This window comes from Astyanax mexicanus, chromosome 5 (genome assembly GCF_023375975.1).
Source record: "Astyanax mexicanus isolate ESR-SI-001 chromosome 5, AstMex3_surface, whole genome shotgun sequence".
NCBI classification, from domain to species: Eukaryota; Metazoa; Chordata; class Actinopteri; order Characiformes; family Acestrorhamphidae; genus Astyanax; species Astyanax mexicanus.
This window is the reverse complement of record NC_064412.1, coordinates 9,197,995-9,218,218: the sequence shown is the minus strand read 5'-3', so window position 1 is coordinate 9,218,218 and position 20,224 is coordinate 9,197,995. Positions and strand designations below refer to the sequence as shown.

General features: G+C 35.4%; 1 protein-coding gene across 5 annotated transcripts in view; it reads right to left on the bottom strand.

The window, feature by feature from the left end:
- Window positions 1-19,402, bottom strand: part of arhgap9 (Rho GTPase activating protein 9) — a 67,121-nt gene extending 47,719 nt beyond the window's left edge. For all 5 annotated transcript variants that reach the window (XM_049479135.1, XM_049479138.1, XM_022675636.2 and 2 more), the window contains exon 1: window positions 19,272-19,402. The gene's annotated coding sequence lies outside the window, so the exon portion shown is untranslated. The remainder of the gene's footprint in view (window positions 1-19,271) is intronic.
- Between the last annotated feature and the right edge of the window lie 822 nt (window positions 19,403-20,224).

Sequence of the window (20,224 nt, the reverse complement as noted above, 5' to 3'; positions counted from 1 at the left end):
AGTCTTATTGTATCTGTGTATCTTTGTTTGTAAATAAATTACTTGCATTTGCGTCCACCGTATCTGTCTTATTTGCAGTCGCAATTCCGTGATAGTTAGCTAACTATTGAACTAATCCAGCATACGCGCTGTTTTATGACTAAGCAACGTGTAACCCCTTCAGCAGAGCGCCGAGAAGGGGTTAGACAGCCATGGCCCTGCCCCCGGAGTGAAAATCATGAATCTGATTGGTTAGATTGTCCTATGACTTTGCTAACAGATTCATTACTACACCCTTCTCAAAATCAGGAGAAGGGTCCAGACAGACAAGTGAGCAAAAGCCATTTTAAAAAGCTTTGATTGGTTAAAACAGCTGTCAGTCATATAAGAGTCCTATAGCAATTAAAAACACAGACTAATGCTTTGAATTATTTGCTTTTTTTATTTTAGTTCATTTATAAAATAAGTCCATACACTTACAATAACTATAATATATATATATATATATATATATATATATATATATATATATATATATATTTCCTGATTAAATATTATGTAATTATTTACATGCACCTATTGTCACCCCTTCTCTAAAGGGTTAGAAGGGCCTCACTGCACACCACTGACTTCTACTGTATTTTACAGTCATTTAGAACACATATAAAATGCAGATGTTCACTGGTGGCACTGGATAATGGCTAAAGTGGCTGTGTATGCTTTGTAGCATGGTGCCCTCTGGTACATTTCACCACCACTGTAAATAAATCTGTTTCTGTAAGTTTCTCTACAATGAACCGTTTCACATTAATCGCACTCTGAACATCTTTGTTTACATCTCAATGACTGAATTGTACAGAATTCCCCTGCAAGACCAGAGAGCCTGTGTGTGTGTGTGTGTGTGTGTGTGTGTGTGTGTGTGTGTGTGTGTGCATGTGTGTGTGTATGAAAGTGTGTGTGTGCGATGATGTTAGCACAGTAAGGCCACAAATGTACGCAGATACAAACACAACACGAAGATGCTTAAGAAACAAAAGGATCAGCTTAAAAACTCGACCCATGTCTCATCACTTCTGCTTCTCAGGCAGTTGAGTCGGCCTCATGCTGCACACAGTTTCTCTGTCTCTACAGGAAGTAGAGAGGTGCAGTGAGGAGGAGTGGAGAAAACAGGAAACCACACATTTAACATCACCAAAAGTCCAACAGACACAGACCAGATCTCTACTACTTTTCCCAATCGCTTTGGTTCAGCAAATTCATTCTTTTAGTTCTATTACATTTAGTTTAAATTATTTTTAAAAGTTTTCTTTTCAAGTTTGTGTTATCAGAAATCTTTCTCACCAATTTCAGACTTCTATGTAATGACTTATCTACTACAATATTAAAAAAATAACTGCCCCCAAAAGTAACTACTACTAGTGACTGTTTTGTCCACACTTGGCAGTAACAACTGCAATCAAATCTATTACTTATCTATTTGGCACTTTATTGATAAGCAGCACCTCACCTTAGAATATGAAAGACCTATTAATACAAACACTAATGACACATTACACACTTATTAACCCATTAAACTCACATAAAACGAATATTAAGCACTATATAATAGCAATAACAGCCTTACATTAGAGTTCTGCAAATTACACACTAATAACAAGAATCAAACTAATTTTAAGTGATAATTCAAGCTCAATGTTTGTATGGTAACAAAGAAAGTTAACAACAGTGTTTATTATGCATTTCTGATAATAATAATTCAATTAGAAGTGTCTAAATTGGCTAAACTGGCTTTACCAAACAAAGAACAAGCCCTTAATAAGCCCCCCTGAGCTTCATCTAAATTGAATCTGAGGATATATGTAGCCCATGGAATTTCTGTCGTTAATAAAATATATAAAACTTTATTTGCTTTATTTGTACATTTACATAAATGAATCTAATACTTAATATACTGCTTTTTGAAAGTGTTAATTTTTGTGTATAAAATATCTCTTAATTTAAGTTTTTCAGCTTTTCACTTTTAAAAAAGTGACCTTTCCTAACTTGGTACAAGGCCATATGCAAACCAATACATACAGACATCAGCAGGCCATTTGCAGCTTGTGTACACACCCCTACATACGCACACACACTCACACACACACACACACACACACACACACACTCACTCAGACTCATGTGGTGCAAGAGACACACTCGTCCCTGTAGAGTGGATAGAAGCGGCTGTACACCCAGCCTGTGCCAACAATGAAGGGCACAAAGATCAGAGAGAGAGAAAATAAAAGAGAGAGAGAGAGAGAGAGAGAGAGATGATGATGATGATGATGATGATGATGATGCAAGCATAGCTCAGTCTAAATGTCCATATCCAATTTTTCCCAGATGGAAAACAATGTGAGGAATGGCATAAGCTCCATATTAAAATATTAACTATGGGGAAATGGGTCATTCTTAAACCGTTCATGAGAAAAACAGAAATAATCCTTAAACTTTTGGGCTGAGAGTATGCAGTATGCAGGATAGCAGCTAAAAATGTGTGTGTGTGTGTGTGTGTGTGTGTGTGTGTGTGTGTGTGTGTGTGTGTGTGTGTGTGTGTGTGACACCATATCTCCATATCTCGCTCCTAATCCCAGCTGACTGATCCTGGATCAGCCCCTTGAGCCACAGCTCCTCCATTCAGATCAGATTTAGAGGAGAGTTTAAACTGCAAAATACTTTGTACCACCATACACACACACACACACACACACACACACATAGTACCTCCCCTTTATTACAGTGTTTTTTTGTATCTTAAAACAGCACCTGTAGAATTATGTTAACGTAACTGTATTAGTGATAATGACAGATAATAACTACACTGTAATAACACTTACAGTTATTATTTGTAGAAAATCCTGAAATATTCAGTCCACATGCTGGTTCTGTCAGCATGTCAGCTTTCAGCTTGTCCAGAAATGCATGTGTAAAGTGTGTCCTGAGTTTCATATAAATTGAATCTAAGGATATATGTAGCCTATCAATTTTTTTTCATTATTAACATATATAAAACTTTTATTTGCTTTATTCATACATTTAAAGGAAACTGCTACTTAATACACTGATTTTTTGAGTCACAGCTCCTCCACTTAGATCAGATTTAGAGGAGAGTTTAAACGGCAAAATACTTTTTACCACCATACACACACTCACACTAGGGGTGGGCAATATTATATCGTATACAATATATCGTGACACAGAAATATCATGATATTAAAAATCCATATCGTGATAATAGGGCTGTTCGGTCTTAAAAGTAATCTATTATTTACTGTGAAGCTTTAGGTGTATTTATTGTATAATTGTTTTAGTTTGCAGTTTATATGCATGCACTAAATATTCTGCAATATTATTTGCTGCATTATATTATTTTATGCTATATTATGATTATGCTGTTATACTATTATACTATATTCCTGAAATGATTTAATTATTTTAGTTTTCCTATATAGCCAAGTATATCATTATCGCAAAAATACCCTGAAATATCGTGATATTATTTAAGAGCCATATCGCCCACCCCTAACACACACACAAACACACACACACTCCACCTCTCTCTCTATTACAGTGTCAAGCTCGGTTGATCAGCTCGCCTCAGTGATTCAGCCATTGATCCACACTCCTTTATGCTGTCACAGGACACACACATCAAATAACTGCCTCTCATTTCACTAACAACGGAGTTAAAGCTGATGCACATCAGATAGACTGCTCATACTCACTTATTTATTCTGGAGTGTATAGTGTAAGGCAACACCAGGGTAAACACAAAAACACATACAAGCTTTAATTATTGTTAATACTGTCTTAATAAGGTCTTAGTTTGCATTACTGTATAAGGAAATTACTATCATCTTATTTTTTGCTAAATTAAAGCAACACGTTGTAGAATTAAGATTAAGGCGTCTCTATTATCGCTACTCCAGGCTTGGTAAGGAGCTAACTGCACTTTTTTGTAACACACTGGTTAAATATTGGTTTGAAAACTCTTGTAATAACTACACTGTAGTAACACTTATAGTTGTTATTTGTAAAAAATCATGAAATACTTCCTTAGTCCACACACTTCTTTCTCTGTAAGTGCTGGTTCTGTATCTCTCAGCTTGTCCAGAAATGCATGTATAAAATGTGTCCCTCTTAAGTGGTGGATCACACTGTGAACTCCACTTTCAAGAACTATCAATAGCAAGAACTATCAATTCTGCAAGAATGCTGCTTTAAGCAAGGCAGAAAAATACATTTCATTTATCAGAAGCACATAACCTTCTATTACCTTAATAGAAAAGCCAGTAGTAGCCATTAGAATGGGAAACTTAATTCATTCAAATTGCAATGTATTTGTAAAGCAATGTTCACAGTGAATAGAGCCAGAAAGCACAAAAAGCACAAAGCAAAAATAGCTTTACAAAGATCCGTGTCTGAGCCTATTTTGAGCAGGACAATGGTAAAAAAAAAGCAAGGAAAAAACTCCCGAAGATCAAGAGGAAGGAAACTTAAGAGGAACCAACCCTTATATCCTTATCCACTAATAAAAGCAAACTTTTCTTTTAATCAAGTCAAGTCAAGTCTAGACAAGAGGCTTTTATTGTCCTTCAATCTGAGTACATGTACACAGTGTTAGAAAATTACGCTCCTCTGAAACCAAGGTGCAACATGGAACAACAATACAACAGACAAACCAACAAAAGTGCAGAATTGTAACGAAAGTACAACATAAAATTATAACACTACAATAAATACAATAAATACAGCAGATGAGACAGTTTAACAGACAGGACAGTGCAGTAAAATAAAATGTTCTAGTGAGGATAAAGTGCAGAGATATGTAACATACTGTAACATATAAAACATACATACTCTCTACACAGCAGTAACTGAGGTAGAGTTTATAGTTCTATAGAATGAAACAGTAAATATTGCTGATAGGAATAGAGACATTATGGTCTGTGTGTGTAATGGGTGGATTTCAGTACAGTCATTAGATTTAGGCCTCAAGTTAACATCATTAACTTATTACACAATATGTTGGCAAGACCTCAATTTGTTTTGTTTTTGCTGATCTCAATATTATTACTCATATTGTTTTATTAGCAAGGAGAGCCCATTAATGTGAATATCTTGTTATGCTGACTTCATTTAAAAGGCCTGTTTAGTTTTTTATATATATATAATGTAAATATATATGCCAATTCTTTAAATTCAGTTCAAAAGTTAAATGCTTTTTAAAACTATGTCCCAGTTTTTTCTGGGAGAATACAGTATTGTGCAAATGTTTTAGACACCTGTGGGAATTTCATTAAAGAAAAAGCTTCTTATCTGTGAAGAAAGTTTTTTTTATTAGCTCAGAAAACAACAGCATTACAATAAATACAAACAGCAATTGTACAAAAAGCAGAGCTTTTACAGCCCTGTTCTCCTTAAAACATCTCCTAATCTCTCCTCATCTGAGTAAAATTGGTAAATTTGGTAAATCAGGTGAGCTGCTGATGGAACTGAACATAGACACATGCTGGCTGAGCAGCATCCAGGAGAAATCTGGAACTACACTTCTACACTGTTCTTCAGCTCTTGGCTCACAGGATATAACATACTTAGTTAAAAATGAAAATTCCTTGTTGCGTTTTACTGTATGTATGTTTTTTTTTTTTTTTTGCATCTGTTCAAATCATATGTGGTGTTTTTTTTAGGTAAACACATTGCTGAGATAAATGGATTAGTGTAAATTGCTTTTGTGCCTAAAACTTTTGCACAGTACTTTATATTGTCTACTTAACATAATTATTATTTCTAAATGGCAAAGCGATAAAAAAATAGCAATCTACCACATTGATTGGAATGCTGAAATTTTTTGCAATATAAAAACCATAACTCCTATGTCGTGATGCATTTTGTTATTGCCTGGTTCTTGCAAATACACAGCTTTAGAGACTGTAAGAGGAGTTGAAGCTGGTGTAAAGTGTTTCACCATGCAGGCTAACTTATACACACGCTGTGTGGTAGTGCTGTTAAAGGACTGATGCGTAGAATGAGCAGCAAGTGGGTGAACAACCGGGTCTGGGCAGAACTAAACCAGAGCCGTGGAAACAGGGTACCAGTAATGAGCACACACTCGCAAACGGCTGTACATAAGCCCAAGGTCGTGGTGCGCACTGGTACCAAGCACTGACCAGGAGGAAATAACCCCCCCAATACTGGGCTGTCATTCACTGGAACTGCGTTTTCTGAACTTATATTAGCATCTGTACATGTACATTTACTGAGGCTCGGGATACTAAAAGCAATCAAACCACCACATATCTAGTATAATTTTTATCAAGATGTTTCCAAAGGATTTTTTTCTTTCAATTTACTTTTAAATTACAATGGGTGATACATACATAAACATGTGTTCTTAAATGGTAAATTTGCATTGTATCACTTTTAAGTATTACAGAAATCTCCAAAAGCTGAGGGGAAATTGACTTCAATATAACCTGTGATAGAAAATTATTATAAAAGAAATTAAACAGAATAAATAGGTTAATTCACTTTATAAAGGTGATTATTTTAATGTTTAAGCAGACTGACATGTTAGGTTTCTCAAATATTAACAATGAAAGAACAAACTGTTTTTATTTCATTCTAGAGAGACTGAACTGTAATATCATGATTGTAATAAATTACATCATTTTTCACTTACATGTCAAAAGTCATGGGATAGCAGTATGTAAATTGATCATGAAGGGTAACCTCAGGGATTGGCTTGGAAATGCCCACACCTGTAATTATGAGTGAGTGAGGCTAAACACTGGTCAGTGTGTTCAAGGCAAGATGTCCTGAATTATTATGGGATTTAGAGTGAGGCCTGTGACACAGAGTGTCACATGAACAGTATAGGACATTAAAATACTGATGTTGGGTAGGTATTTAACATTCCTCGTTCCACAATGTAACAAATAATACATCATAACAGGCAACTTAGTAAAGAAAAAAAAATACTTAAGGAAATGAAGATCAGTCAATACAAAAAAGAACTCAAGCTAGTGTCCTGAAGCACAGTCACAAAGTCCATCAAAGGTTATGATGAAACTGGCACTCATATTGCTTTTGTGCCTAAAACTTTTGCGCAGAGTTTTTTTAACATATTAAAAAGTACTAATTTACAATGTGGGGGGAAAAAAGAAAACCACTGACCAAGAAGGTGTGTCCAAAGGTGTGACTTGTATTGTATATAAAATGATTACATCATTTGTGAAATATCTTTTATAAAGAAAAGGTTAAGAAAGTATAAAAGCATTGTGATATTGTATTTATTCATATGTATTTTTGATACATTATTATTAAAATACTTTTCTTTAGTTTAATGTGTTTAGTTATACAATGCAAAAACAAATTAAAGAACTCGAGAAAGTGTCCTGAAGCACAGTTACAAAAACGTCAAAAACGAAACTGGCTCTCATCAGGACTGCCCCAGGAAAGGAAGAGCAAGAGTCACTTCTGTTTTATTTTAACAAGTTAAAAAGTATTAATTTACAATGTGGGTGGAAAAAATAAAAAATAAAATCATTGAAAGAGAATGTGTTTCCAAAAGTGTGACTGGTATTGTATATAAAATGATTACATTAATTGTGAAATATCATGTATTAAGAAAAAAGTTAAGAAAGTATAAAAGTATTGTGCTATTGTATTTATTTTTATGTATTTTGATTCATAATTATTAAAATACTTTTCTTTAGTTCAATGTGTTTAGTTATACAATACAAACATTTCAAGAACTCAAGAAAGTGTCCTGAAACTGGCTCTCATCAGGACTGCCCCAGGAAAGGAAGAGCAAGAGTTACTTCTGTTTTATTTTAACAAGTTAAAAAGTATTATTTTACTATGATATATTATGTATTAAGAAAAATTGAAGACATTAAGAAAGTATTGTGATATATTGTATTGTATTTATGCCGTATCACCCACTATTACTAGAGAGCGTTGAGTTATACGAAGCACAAGTAAATTATAAGACATGTATTCATATGTATTTTTGTGATCAAACACAATAACATATACACACACACAAACACACACACACACAAAACAAACATACTTGTACACACAATGTATTAAGCCTGCAATGTATTTTCGTAGTCAGTGTGGTTCCAAATGTGGCCAATCAATTCACTCACCACTACAATAAATAATACTGAATAGCTGTACAGTGACCTATAACTCAATTTCTCATAAATTAGGTAAAGCGTACAATCAGATCTCTCCCTTTATTCCTGTAGAAGACTTGTATGTTTATTTGTGTGTGTGTGTGTGTGTATCACGGATCACTCATAAACTACTCTGAAACCACTTCAGAGTGGAGACGTAAAAAAAAATAAAAAAGCCTCCATCTAATTTCTCAGACAGCACCTCGCTCCAGGGAGTGTACAAATGCAACAATCTTTGCATCACACAGAGCAATATCGTTCCCTCTCCAGCAAGCAGCCAATCAGCTGTGCCCTAAAAGCTCCGAAGCAATCCTATTGGTCGGTCCGGAATCTCGGCATGGTAACTGAAAACGTAGGAGAGAAGAGCCAAACTAAAGAGCCGGAGCATAGAGACAGTAGTTCAATCTCGCATCGACAGAACCAGTACACTGTCCACTGTCGGCTGCAGCACTCTCCCGCACGCTAACTCCTGAGGCCTAATGTTGTTACGCAAAGAGTGATAAACTCATCTACTGCTGATTTTATACAATGACTTCTGCTCTTTCTGCTCTTTATGGCTTTGACTACTGCAGAGCCCATCATTAACCTCCTTTATAGCAGAAGATCATCATAATACACAAATCAGGTGTTTGCACTCTGCTTTGCATGTCCAGCTCTGCTCTGCTCCAGCAGACAGTATAGATAACCAGCACGGTGTAGTGTGTAGTAATACAGTACATATCTTACACAAGCTCATGAGTTTTCAACTTTATCTATTTACTACAACCTTAATGAAAACTTTCTTTTTTAACACATTTAAACACATAGACATTTGATCTTCATTTGAACAATACTAAGCGATGCAGGAGACGGTTATATGGTTACATATCTAAACACATTATATTGAGAAAATGTATTTGTCATTTGAAATGTATCTATAAATGTAATTGTAAATATTTAATTAGTAAAAACAAACAGTTCTATGATAGAGAAATAATTCCTAGGACAAGTTGGCGATCCCACTCATTTTTAACAATAAAGATGAAACAAAGTAAACTAATGTCTGAGGTTTAGATACAGCTCTGGAAAAAAAATAAGAGACCACTTAAAAATGATTAGTTTCTTTAAATTTACCAAATTGAAAACCTCTGGAACATAATCAAAAGAAAGATGGATGATCACAAGCCATCAAACCAAGCTAAACTGCTGGAATTTTTGCATCAGTAGTGGCATAAAGTTATCCAAAAGCAGTGTGTAAGACTGGTGGAGGAGAACATGCCAAGATACACGAAAACTGTGATTAAAAAACAGGGTTATTCCACCAAATATTGATTTCTAAACTCTTACAACTTTATGATTATGAACTTGTTTTCTTTGCATTATTTGAGGTCTGAAAGCTCTGCGTCTTTTTGTTATTTCAGCCATTTCTTTTTTTCTGCAAATAAATGCTCTAAATGACAATATTTTTATTTGGAATTTAAATAAATACAAATAGCAAAATCTGATTTAAAAACTGATAAAAAAAACTGATTTAGAAACTGAAGTGGTCTCTTATTTTTTTCTAGAGCTGTATATTATAAGGCAGGCTCGTACAAAACCCTGTTCTAATCATCTACAGCTGATGTGCTGCGCCTTGTTTGAATTTTATACTTTTTAAAAGAAACAGAATTTTTTGTAAAAAATAAATATATTTTTTATACATGATTATTAAAAGACATTACTTCAGTTTAATGTGTTTAGTTATACATTGATTCTGTCAGAAATCACATCCACATTTAAGGCAGGAGACCTCTCCGGCAAGCCGGCAAGCAGCCAATCAGCAGTGCCCTAAAAGCTCTGAAGCAGCCCTATTGGTCGGTCCGGAATCTCGGCATGGTAACTGAAAACGTAGGAGAGAAGAGCTCATGAAGAGTGCATGACTTTTGCCATGTGTCATGTCAGGTGGGTTGTGTGTGGGGTCTCCTTCATTGAATGTGGATGTGATTTCTGCCAGAGTCACTTATCTGTTTACATGGACAATTCTAGCCAGACACAGCCAGTGGCAATCATTACCACCCACTGAGCTGAGCTGTTCACTGTAAATGGTAATGCCTTCTATGATGTATTCCCAGTACACATGTGACACTGTGGATTAAGAATTATTATAGATGATCACACATTTTTAAAAATGTGCACATCAGTATGTGTTCCTTCATCTTCCTATAGTGTAGTAATTTTCTAATGAATTTATATGTTTAAAGATGCCAAAAAAACAATGGTTTTCCTGAGTTGTCCACAAATTTTGGCAACTCGTCCCGATTGATATCTGTAGTTAATGTCTATGAGAGTAATTTCTTTGCACTCTTTCATTTATAACAAATTTAAACACAACAATGGGCTTCTACTGACAGTGGGCTTAGAGTCAAAGAGACAGGCAGACAATAGTGAGGAAAATGCCGGAGCATTCCTGACAGGCTTTCAAAGACTTTGTTTGAGAAAAGGCTTTACCAAGGTCATGAATGAGTTGCACAGCTTGATTATGCCCTGCATGGTGTGTGTGTGTGTGTGTGTGTGTGTACTGGGGAGGGAAGGGAGCACGTGTCAGTGTGATTTTACCATTACAGGCTTTTGAACAGAGAGATGAGGCTGGGCGCACACACTGAGCTTACGGCAGCATATCAGCAAACACATTGATCCAGAGAGAGGGGGGAGACTGAGAGAGAGAGAGAGAGAAATAGATAGAGTTGTAGAAAGAGATGAGAAAGGGAGAAAGACAGAGCGAAAGAAAAGGAAAAGTGAGCGCAAAACAGTGAGAGACATAGATATAGAGAGAGTGACAGTGCGAGAAACAGAGAGAAACAGACAGTATAAGATGTGTAGAGAGGGAGAGAGAGAGACAACAAGATATATGCAGAGAGAGAGAGAGAGAGAGACTGATAGAGAGAGAGAAATAGAGAGTCAAAGAAAGAGATGTAAAGGGAGAAAAACAGAGCGAAAGAAAAGGAAACGTGAGCGCGAAAGAGTGAGAGACAGAGATATAGAGAGTGACAGTGCGAGAAACAGAGAGAAACAGACAGTAAGAGATGTATAGAGAGGAAGGAGAGACAGCAAGATATATGCAGAGAGAGAGAGAGACAGAGCTAGACGGAGAGAGAGACAGACAGAGGGATTGAGAGAGATGTAGAGGAGTGAGAGAGAAAGTGACAGAGAGATAAGTGAAAGACAGTGAGATATACATAGAGAAAGACAAAGAGGGACAGACAGAGGAACAGAGACAGAGAAATAGAGAGAGACAGAAGGAGATATAGAGGGAGGGAAACAGAGCGAAAGAATAGGAAAAGTGAGAGAGAGTGAGAGACAAACACAGAGAGAGAGAGAGAGAGAGAGAGGGACAGTGAGTGAAACATAGAGAGAAAGAGACAGTAAGAGAAATGTAGAGAGGGAGAGAGAGAGTGAAATATATGGTAGAAAGAGAGAAAGTCAAAGCTAGACAGAAAGAGAAACAGACAGAGGGATTGAAAGAGTTGCAGAGGGAGAGAGACAGAGCAAGACAAAGGGACAGTAAGACAGAGAGAGAGAGAGAGAGGGAGAGAGAGAGACAGTGAGTGAAACAGAGAGAAAGAGACAGTGAGAGATATGTAGAGAGGGAGAGAGAGAGAGAGAGACAGTGAGATACGTTAGAGAGAGAGAGAGACAGACAGAGGGATTGAGAGAGTTGCAGAGGGAGAGACACAGAGCGAGACAAAGGGACAGTAAGACAGAGAGAGAGAAAGAGAGAGAGAGTAAAGGGGGGACAGAGAGAGTGAGAGACAAAGAATGAGAGAACAGTGAAGAGACAAAGAAAGCGAGATGTAGGAAAAGAGGTAAAGAGAGAAACAGAGTGATGTAGTGAGAGACAAAGACATATATATATATATATATATATATATATGTGTGTGTGTGTGTGTTCATCTTTAAAACAAATGAAAGATATAGGAGCAATTTCCCAGACATGTATTTAGCCATCTTTTCTAGACATTTAATTACATAATTAAATTTATAGCATTTAACAGACTTATTATTACACACACACAAATCTATATATAGACTTGATATTTTCCACCATTCTGTGTGCTTTAATTTCATGTGCTAACCCTCAACTACATTTAATAAGGCACATATAAAAACTAAAATATATAGATTTTTAACAAATTATTATTATTTTATTTTTTTATTTTTATTAAAACCTGATTGGGAGATTCACTCAGTATCTCAATAAAATATGTGATCAATAATTATCATGTTTTTGACATATCCACAACATTTTATACAAAATAATAAAAGTAGAAGTTTAACATCTCACTGACCCCTACTGTTTCCAATTAAAGGAAATGACATATCTGGGTGCAACAGTTTTTGCAGATTTTATGCAGTTTCATATCAGAGGTAACAGAGTTAATCAAGACACAGACACAGACATAACATAAACATTTTATAATACAAATGTAATCTAAGACTAGGCTTAATCCGTGTCCGGGAAACCAACTCATACAGTCATAAGATGACCGTGTGAGTGTGTGAAAGGTCATTTGAAAATGTATAAACAGTGTGGCACGGAGCAGATCAGTCCAGTTGTTGCACAACAAGCACATAGTGGTGTATGACTATGTCATTGTGCATGTGTGGTGTGTGTGTGTGTGTGTGTGTTTCATATATAGGGTCAGTACTGCACACACCACAATATCACATCATCCTATCAGAAGCAGGTCGGCTCGGGGGCGCACTCTCGCTCCACTTTTACCGTTTTTTAGTCAGAGCGGACGGATGTCGGACGGATGTGCCCACAGCTCACAGACTCAAACTGAAACTGCGTGTGCCGTGCAGGAGAACACACAGCGCTGTGATTAAAGCTGAGTGAGTCGTCTTGTGATTCTAAAACAAAGGTGACCACATCCTTTTTTCCACATCATGACCTACACTGCTCTCCTGAAGCTCAGAGACCAGGTCTGGCTCTGTCCTGATCAGGGCTGGGGGCACTAAAACTTCTTAATAATAATAAAAAAAAATAATAATAATTAATTAATTAATAAATAAATAGTTGAGCTTACTTGATGATTCTAATGTAATGCTGACTGTACAACAAAGGAAAGTTTTGATGGCGGCATCAACAGCAGCCAAAAAAAACAATCTTAAAAGGATGGTTTGAAGCATAAGAATTCAAGGATTTAAGAAGATTTTATTGTCATTTCACATCACATGTGAGGTTAAAAAAATATATATATATTCTCAGCGGTCCAGTTTACACCCAAAAAGCAATTTTATAATAGATAAATATAAGAAAAATAAAATTTATAATAAGGCAACAACAATTTATTTGGACTGATGTCATAAATTATGTAAAAACTTTATAATGCTGATGTATATGTTTTGTTTAGATTTTACATAGTCTCCTATTTTAACTTTTATATGTAATTAACCCCCCATGTTTTTTGTTCCAATTGCAATATTCCATTACAATGCAGAGATTCCTAATTGTAAAAAAAAATAATATATATATATATATATATATATATATATATATATATATATATATATATAAAAGATACAATAGTTGAGGAAACATCAGCTACAATAATTATAGTATCTGCAGATATGGGGAAATTATATTTAAGACCACATTTGCATAATAAAATGGGAAAAAAGCAAAACAGCAAAATTAAGTTTAAAGACTTTAAGAAGACTGTATCATTAACAAATATATATATTTTTATAAGATATAATATTTGCACAAATAAAAATGGAACTGTTCATACATTGAAAATAGGGTCCGTATCAGTTATCATACTGGTTTTCATTAAGTATACATGTCCCCTTTTTCCCAGAGTACCTTCTCCACTAGCTAGCCCCCTGGATCCATAAATAATGCTGTTGGTTCCACAGTAAACCAACTTACATACAGGAAATGTTTAGAAATTGCAAAATGCAATGCATAAATATAAAAGAAAAAAAACATTATTTGGAAATTTATTTACTGCATTACCAAAAAAATAAGTACTGATCCTTATTTCACGTACCTACGTTAAACCAGATCATTTTCCTCCTTATTTCTTCCCTTATTTGAATTTCTCTGGACCATTCAATCAAATGCTGATATTTAATCCTTACAGCAAATGTGGTCACTGAGCTGCCCAGTCAATTCAGAGCCAGCATTCAGCATAAGCAAACATGGTATCATGCTTCTATAGGCAATAGCAATGAGGTCATGCAATTACCTACAATAATATAGAACAGGAGTCTACGCCCAGTAGCTTAGGAGGAAAGACAACACAGTGATGGTAGGTAAAACAAAGGGAAAGACAAGCCCAGTATGCAAACAGATGGAAACCAGAGAAGAGAACTGACCAAACATCCATCAAGTAAACCTGACAAATCATGATATTTCACTAAAACTACTCATATTTTGAGGAACATTAAGAATGATTCAGTAGAGTGTAAAGCCAACTAATAACAGCTAAACAAAAGATTACAATATGTTGATTAAACAAGAAAAAAACATGATATTAAATCATATCATATGACATATAACCTTATTTAGGTAGAAAAAAAAATGTTATGCAATACTTTAGCAAAAAGTAGCACTAGAACTGTCCCTAGAGCTGTGTGTAACAAGTAACTCGAGTCGTATTTGTGTAAAATACTGCAAAGTTACTTGATCTCTGTCTCTTGCACTTATTTCACTTCAGCTTGTCAACAAATGCATGTGTACAGCTATCCATGAAGTGTGATTTGTATTTACAGCAAGGGTGTAAAAGTTGATTATCAAACTCAGATAAAAAAGAAAAACATAATAATTTTCACATAATTCTGCTTTAAAGTTCCTTTTTTGTTTGTTTCTTGAGAATATGGAAATATTCATAATTATTATTTGTACTGTTACTGAGAAATGACTGTATAAAACGCGGAAAGTACAGCGCCTCTCAGTTTTTTAGAGCATCTACTGAATAGTTGCAGAATGCAGAATGTGTAGCCCCATCCATTCCCATATGTTTCTTCTCGAAACTGCATTTCTATTCCAAGTTGCAACCCCAACAGTTAGTTTTCCCTGTGCTAATATTGACACATTTTTTTTTATTTTCCAGAGAATTTACTTTTTATTACATTATCCTGCTACACTGCCTGGCTAAAAAAAGAATAAATGAAAGTAAATGATGTGGGGTTGATGCTGCAGTTGGTCTGCAGGTTTAGGTTCAGCAACAGTATGTGCTGAAAGAATGAGGTCAGCTGACTACCTGAATATACTGAATATAGACCAGGTTATTCCATCAATAGATTTTTTCTTCCCTGATGGCTCGGCCATATTACAAGATGACAATGTCAGGATTCATGGAGCTGGAATTGTGAAAGAGTGATTCAGGGAGCATGAGATCATCATTTTCACACATGGATTGAGAGAGAGTTCACCACAGAGTCCAGATCTTAACCTCATTGAGAATCTTTGGGATGTGCTGGATGGAGAAGAGCTGCGTTGTGCAGTGGTCAGACTCTACCATCATCAATGCTGCTGCAAGATCTTGGTGAAAAATGAATGCAACACTGGATTGAAATAAATCTTGTGACATTGCAGAAGCTTATTGAAACAATGCCACAGTGAATGTGTGCCGCAATCAAAGCTAAAGACGGTCCAACCAAATATTAGTGTATGACCTATTTTTCGTTTTTATTTTTATTTTTTGGCCAGGCAGTATATTTTGTGAGATGGTAAAGTTATTGGATCAGGGTTATACAACTTTAGAAGTGATTGACTGCCTTGGCTGGAACAGACCATCTACAGGCCCTTTCTGTTGATTACTGGAGATACCTGTCGAGCTGTCAGGTAACTATATATTTATTACTATTACTGTATTTCTACTATTCCTATTGTTACTGTGGTGTAAGTCTGATGTTATCATTAAAAAGACATTGTGATTAGTCTAATTAGTTGTTAGCCAGCCACCAACATCATATTTTATAGAAGTATATAGAAAAAACAACACAGTATATTATTAGTTTACTTTACAGGTAAAGGGTTGTGTCAGACAGATTTTATAAATATGAAAGTGCGTTTTCTATACTATGAAAGGTTTTTCTAAAATTTGATTGAAACAAAATATAAACTAACAGTTTGGTGTGTTGTCCAGCTGAAGAACTGAACCCCAGTCTTCCACAGGTATGACATGTGGTTAACCATTACCCTATACCCTGTACCACATACACACACTTTCAAATTACAGACAGCTAAAAAACATGCTAAACATGAGTCAATCTTAGTCTAACTAGTGATATAGTGAAAACAATATTAATAATCAGTTCATAACTTACTCAAATACTAACAGGTATACAATAAAATTTAAATTAAAGACGACACTGACGCTTTACCTGCACTAAAGACACGTTAGCATGTTACTGCTCTTCATTCGAACTTATTTATGCTGCTATAGCAAAATGTGCACTCTGGACATCAAATATTTTGTGTATTTATCTTGATATCTATTTTATTCTGTTCTATTTTATTTTATTTTATCTTTATATTTATCTTATTTTAACAATTGCTCTTTTGAGTGTACCACATGTGATGTGAATGGCAATAAAGTCTCCTTAAATCCTTGAATTCTTGAATCTATTTTGCTGTTATCTTTGTATTACTCTCTAACTAACAGTCAGTTAAGAAGCAATATTGTGTTATCTGCATTAAAATGTTTTGTTTTGTTTGATTTTTCGCCTTTTTTGCCATCTTGTCCTGTCCCTGCTTCTGTGGCTGGCAGAGGGCATTTCATTCGAAGACTTATGCAGAGATTATGCAATATTACAGACCCCACTGCTCTTACATAAACGTGCACTTGCCTCCAGTACTTTACCACTCAGGTCCTAAATGAGTCCAAGAGCTGCGCTAGCCTGTAGATTATCCCCTCATGCAGGCTGCCCTGCCCACTTGCCCCTCTGCCCTGTCTCTTCCCTTCTCTCTGTCCAGCTCACGCAATCAGCATGAGGACACACACACATGCATGCACACACACACACACTTTCCGTCAGCACTCAATGGCCCAATTGTGCACTATTTATTGTCTGAGAGATACAAATAAATTCAAACTGACACTAGTCCCTCGTGTGTTTATGGTTTGCTAAAGTACAGAGATAGAAGTGTCAGAAAGTGTCACAGAGTGTTTTAATGCTGAAGTAGGGCTGAGTGACAAGCTCATAACTTATACTGCATTACTGACTTACTGTGATGTTGTATTTTTTGGTTTTAGTTAAACTTTTAGACTCAATTCAGATCAATTTAAAGATGATAAGGCCTATGAAACAGAAAGGCCCTGGTGGTGTCTAGTTTTTGCTATATTTGGTTCACTTTACTCATAGTACACAAGAACTGACCATTAAGTGAGTGTTTATATGAAATTCATGTATACAGTACCACTCAAAAGTTTGGATAAACTTCTTCTCATTCACTGTGTTTTCTTTATTAAACACATAAAGCTCTACAGAAACACATATGGAATTATTTTATAAACAAAGAAGTGTGTTAAACAAACCATAATATGTTTTATACATTTATCTTTGATGACAGATCTGCACACTCTTGATGAGATTTCAAGTGTTCAGTGTTTTCATGAGGGAGAGTCACCTGGAATAGTTTTCTCAGCATCTTGAAGGAAGGAGTTCCTGGAGGTACTGAACAATAGTTGCTGCTTTTCCTTCACACTGTAAAGCTCCAGCTCATCCTAATTAAATCACCTCAAATCACCATCTCAGTTCATCAGGTTTAGGTCATACTGTTTATAATGTAATTCCATATGTGTCCCTTAATTGTTTTCATGTCTTAAATATTAGACAAAATAAATTAAATAAAGAAATAAAGAAAAACCCTGAATGAGAAGAGGTGTGTCCAAACATTTGACTGGTACTCTTTGCGTATACTGTATGTGCTACAATCCTTTAGCACAGAATTAGCTCATAATCTTTATCAATGCAAATGAAGTATGATCCAATACTCTGATATAGTTGTAAAATATGCATATTAGATTTCATCAGTATTAACCAGCTCTATGTTCAACCAGGCCTTACAGAACAAGCAGATAAGACTTGCAGAAATGCAAACATTCCCCAGCACCCCTGGAGAACACTGGGTCTGCAGGAGGTAAATAAGTAGGCTAGAAACTAAGTGGCCTGTGGAGGCTGGCACAGAAAATACTGAAAACTGCTGAAACTCAGACCCTTTTAAAGGTCTAAATATCACTTTTCCTTCTGTTTTCTTTCTGTTATTCTGCCAGAATAACATAAACTTACTTGATCAGCCCTTATTTCCTCTATACATCTTGTTCTGTACATAAACAGCTCTAGAAAAAAAGAGACCACTTAAAAATGATTAGTTTCTTTGATTTTACCAAAGTGAAAACCTCTGGAATATAATGAAGAGGTAGATGGATGATCACAAGCCATCAAACCAAACTGAACTGCTTGAATTTTTCCACCAGGAGTAAAGGCATAAAGTTAACCAAAAGCAGTGTGTAAGACTGGTGGAGGAGAACATGCCAAGATGCATGAAAACTGTTATTTAAAAAAGGGTTACTCCACCAAATAATGATTTCTGAACTCTTAAAACTTTATGAATATGAACTTGTTTTCTTTGCATTATTTGAGGTCTGAAAGCTCTGCGTATTTTTTGTTATTTCAGCCATTTCTCGTTCTCTGCAAATAAATGCTATAAATTACAATATTTTTATTTGGAATTTGGGAGAAATGTTGTCCGTAGTTTATAGAATAAAACAACAATGTTTATTTTACTCAAACATAAACCTATGAATAGAAAAATCAGAGAAACTGAAGTGGTCTCGTAATTGTTTTTTTCCAGAGCTGTACAGTACATACCACATGTGCACTGAAGAAGTCCTACAAGTAGTAAGACAGGGCATCCACGTGCAGAAGACACATGCTTATATTATATTTCTATTATCTCTTCCTCTCTTTAAAGTCAGTTTTAACAGTTTAACACACTTCATACCACACTATTTATACTACTAATAGTATAAATAAAGGGGCAGGAGTATGTAAAAGAGCTGATCTAAATGAATAAGTTGTGTTTTTGTAACTCACCCGTAGCTGCAGGCGCATCCGCGTGTTTTAATCCAAATGCCATCAAATCAGCAGAGCGTTTTATAGCACCTCTAACTCACCCATACAGCAGCAGCAGCAGCAGCGCGCGCACTGCCGCTCGCTCCTCACTCTGCCCCGAGCGAGAACCTGTTAGTGCCCTGTCACGTGACCAGACAGGATGGGAGGAAGGGGGGGGGGGGGGGGGGGGTTCTCACTCTGGCTGTGTTCCGATTGGAGTCCATGCCTTCTCTGGGACAAAAAAGTAGCACACTAATAAGGGCACTTGTTTTTTTTTTATAGTGTAATAAATTGTGTACAGATTCCCAACACTTACTTGACTGTAGAACATATACAACCATTTATTATAAGCAAAAATATATATTTTTCTATTTACTTTCTTTACTAGTTAAAAAAAAAAAAATATATATATATATATATATATATATATATATATATATATATATATATATATATATATATATATATATATATATATAAAGGCTCTATGAATAAAAAGGCTCACCAGATAAGATGGACAGTGGAAGAAGTTTATTGGTGGGATAGTGAGAGAGATTTGGATAGGATAGACGGGATGGCAGCATTATAACAGCATTGATAGCATGGATTAACTTTTAAATTTAAATAAGCTTTAGAAAAAAATCTTGATGTGAATGTTGGCAGATTTTGGTGTGGAAATGATATCAAAGTTTTATACAAAATAATTAAATCTGCAAAAAAATATATAACTAAGAAAAACGAGGTTTGATAAATAATTAAAAGGAAATGCAAAACGTGTTACAGATGCAATATTTCGCTACTAATGCACTACAGAGTTATAGCTTCTAAAAGTTTGAATTGCTAATCACTGTATAAATTATTTAGTTAACATAAGATAATGTACCTACCATTATAACATACATTGCTCGTAATGCCATGGGCCTATCTATATGCTA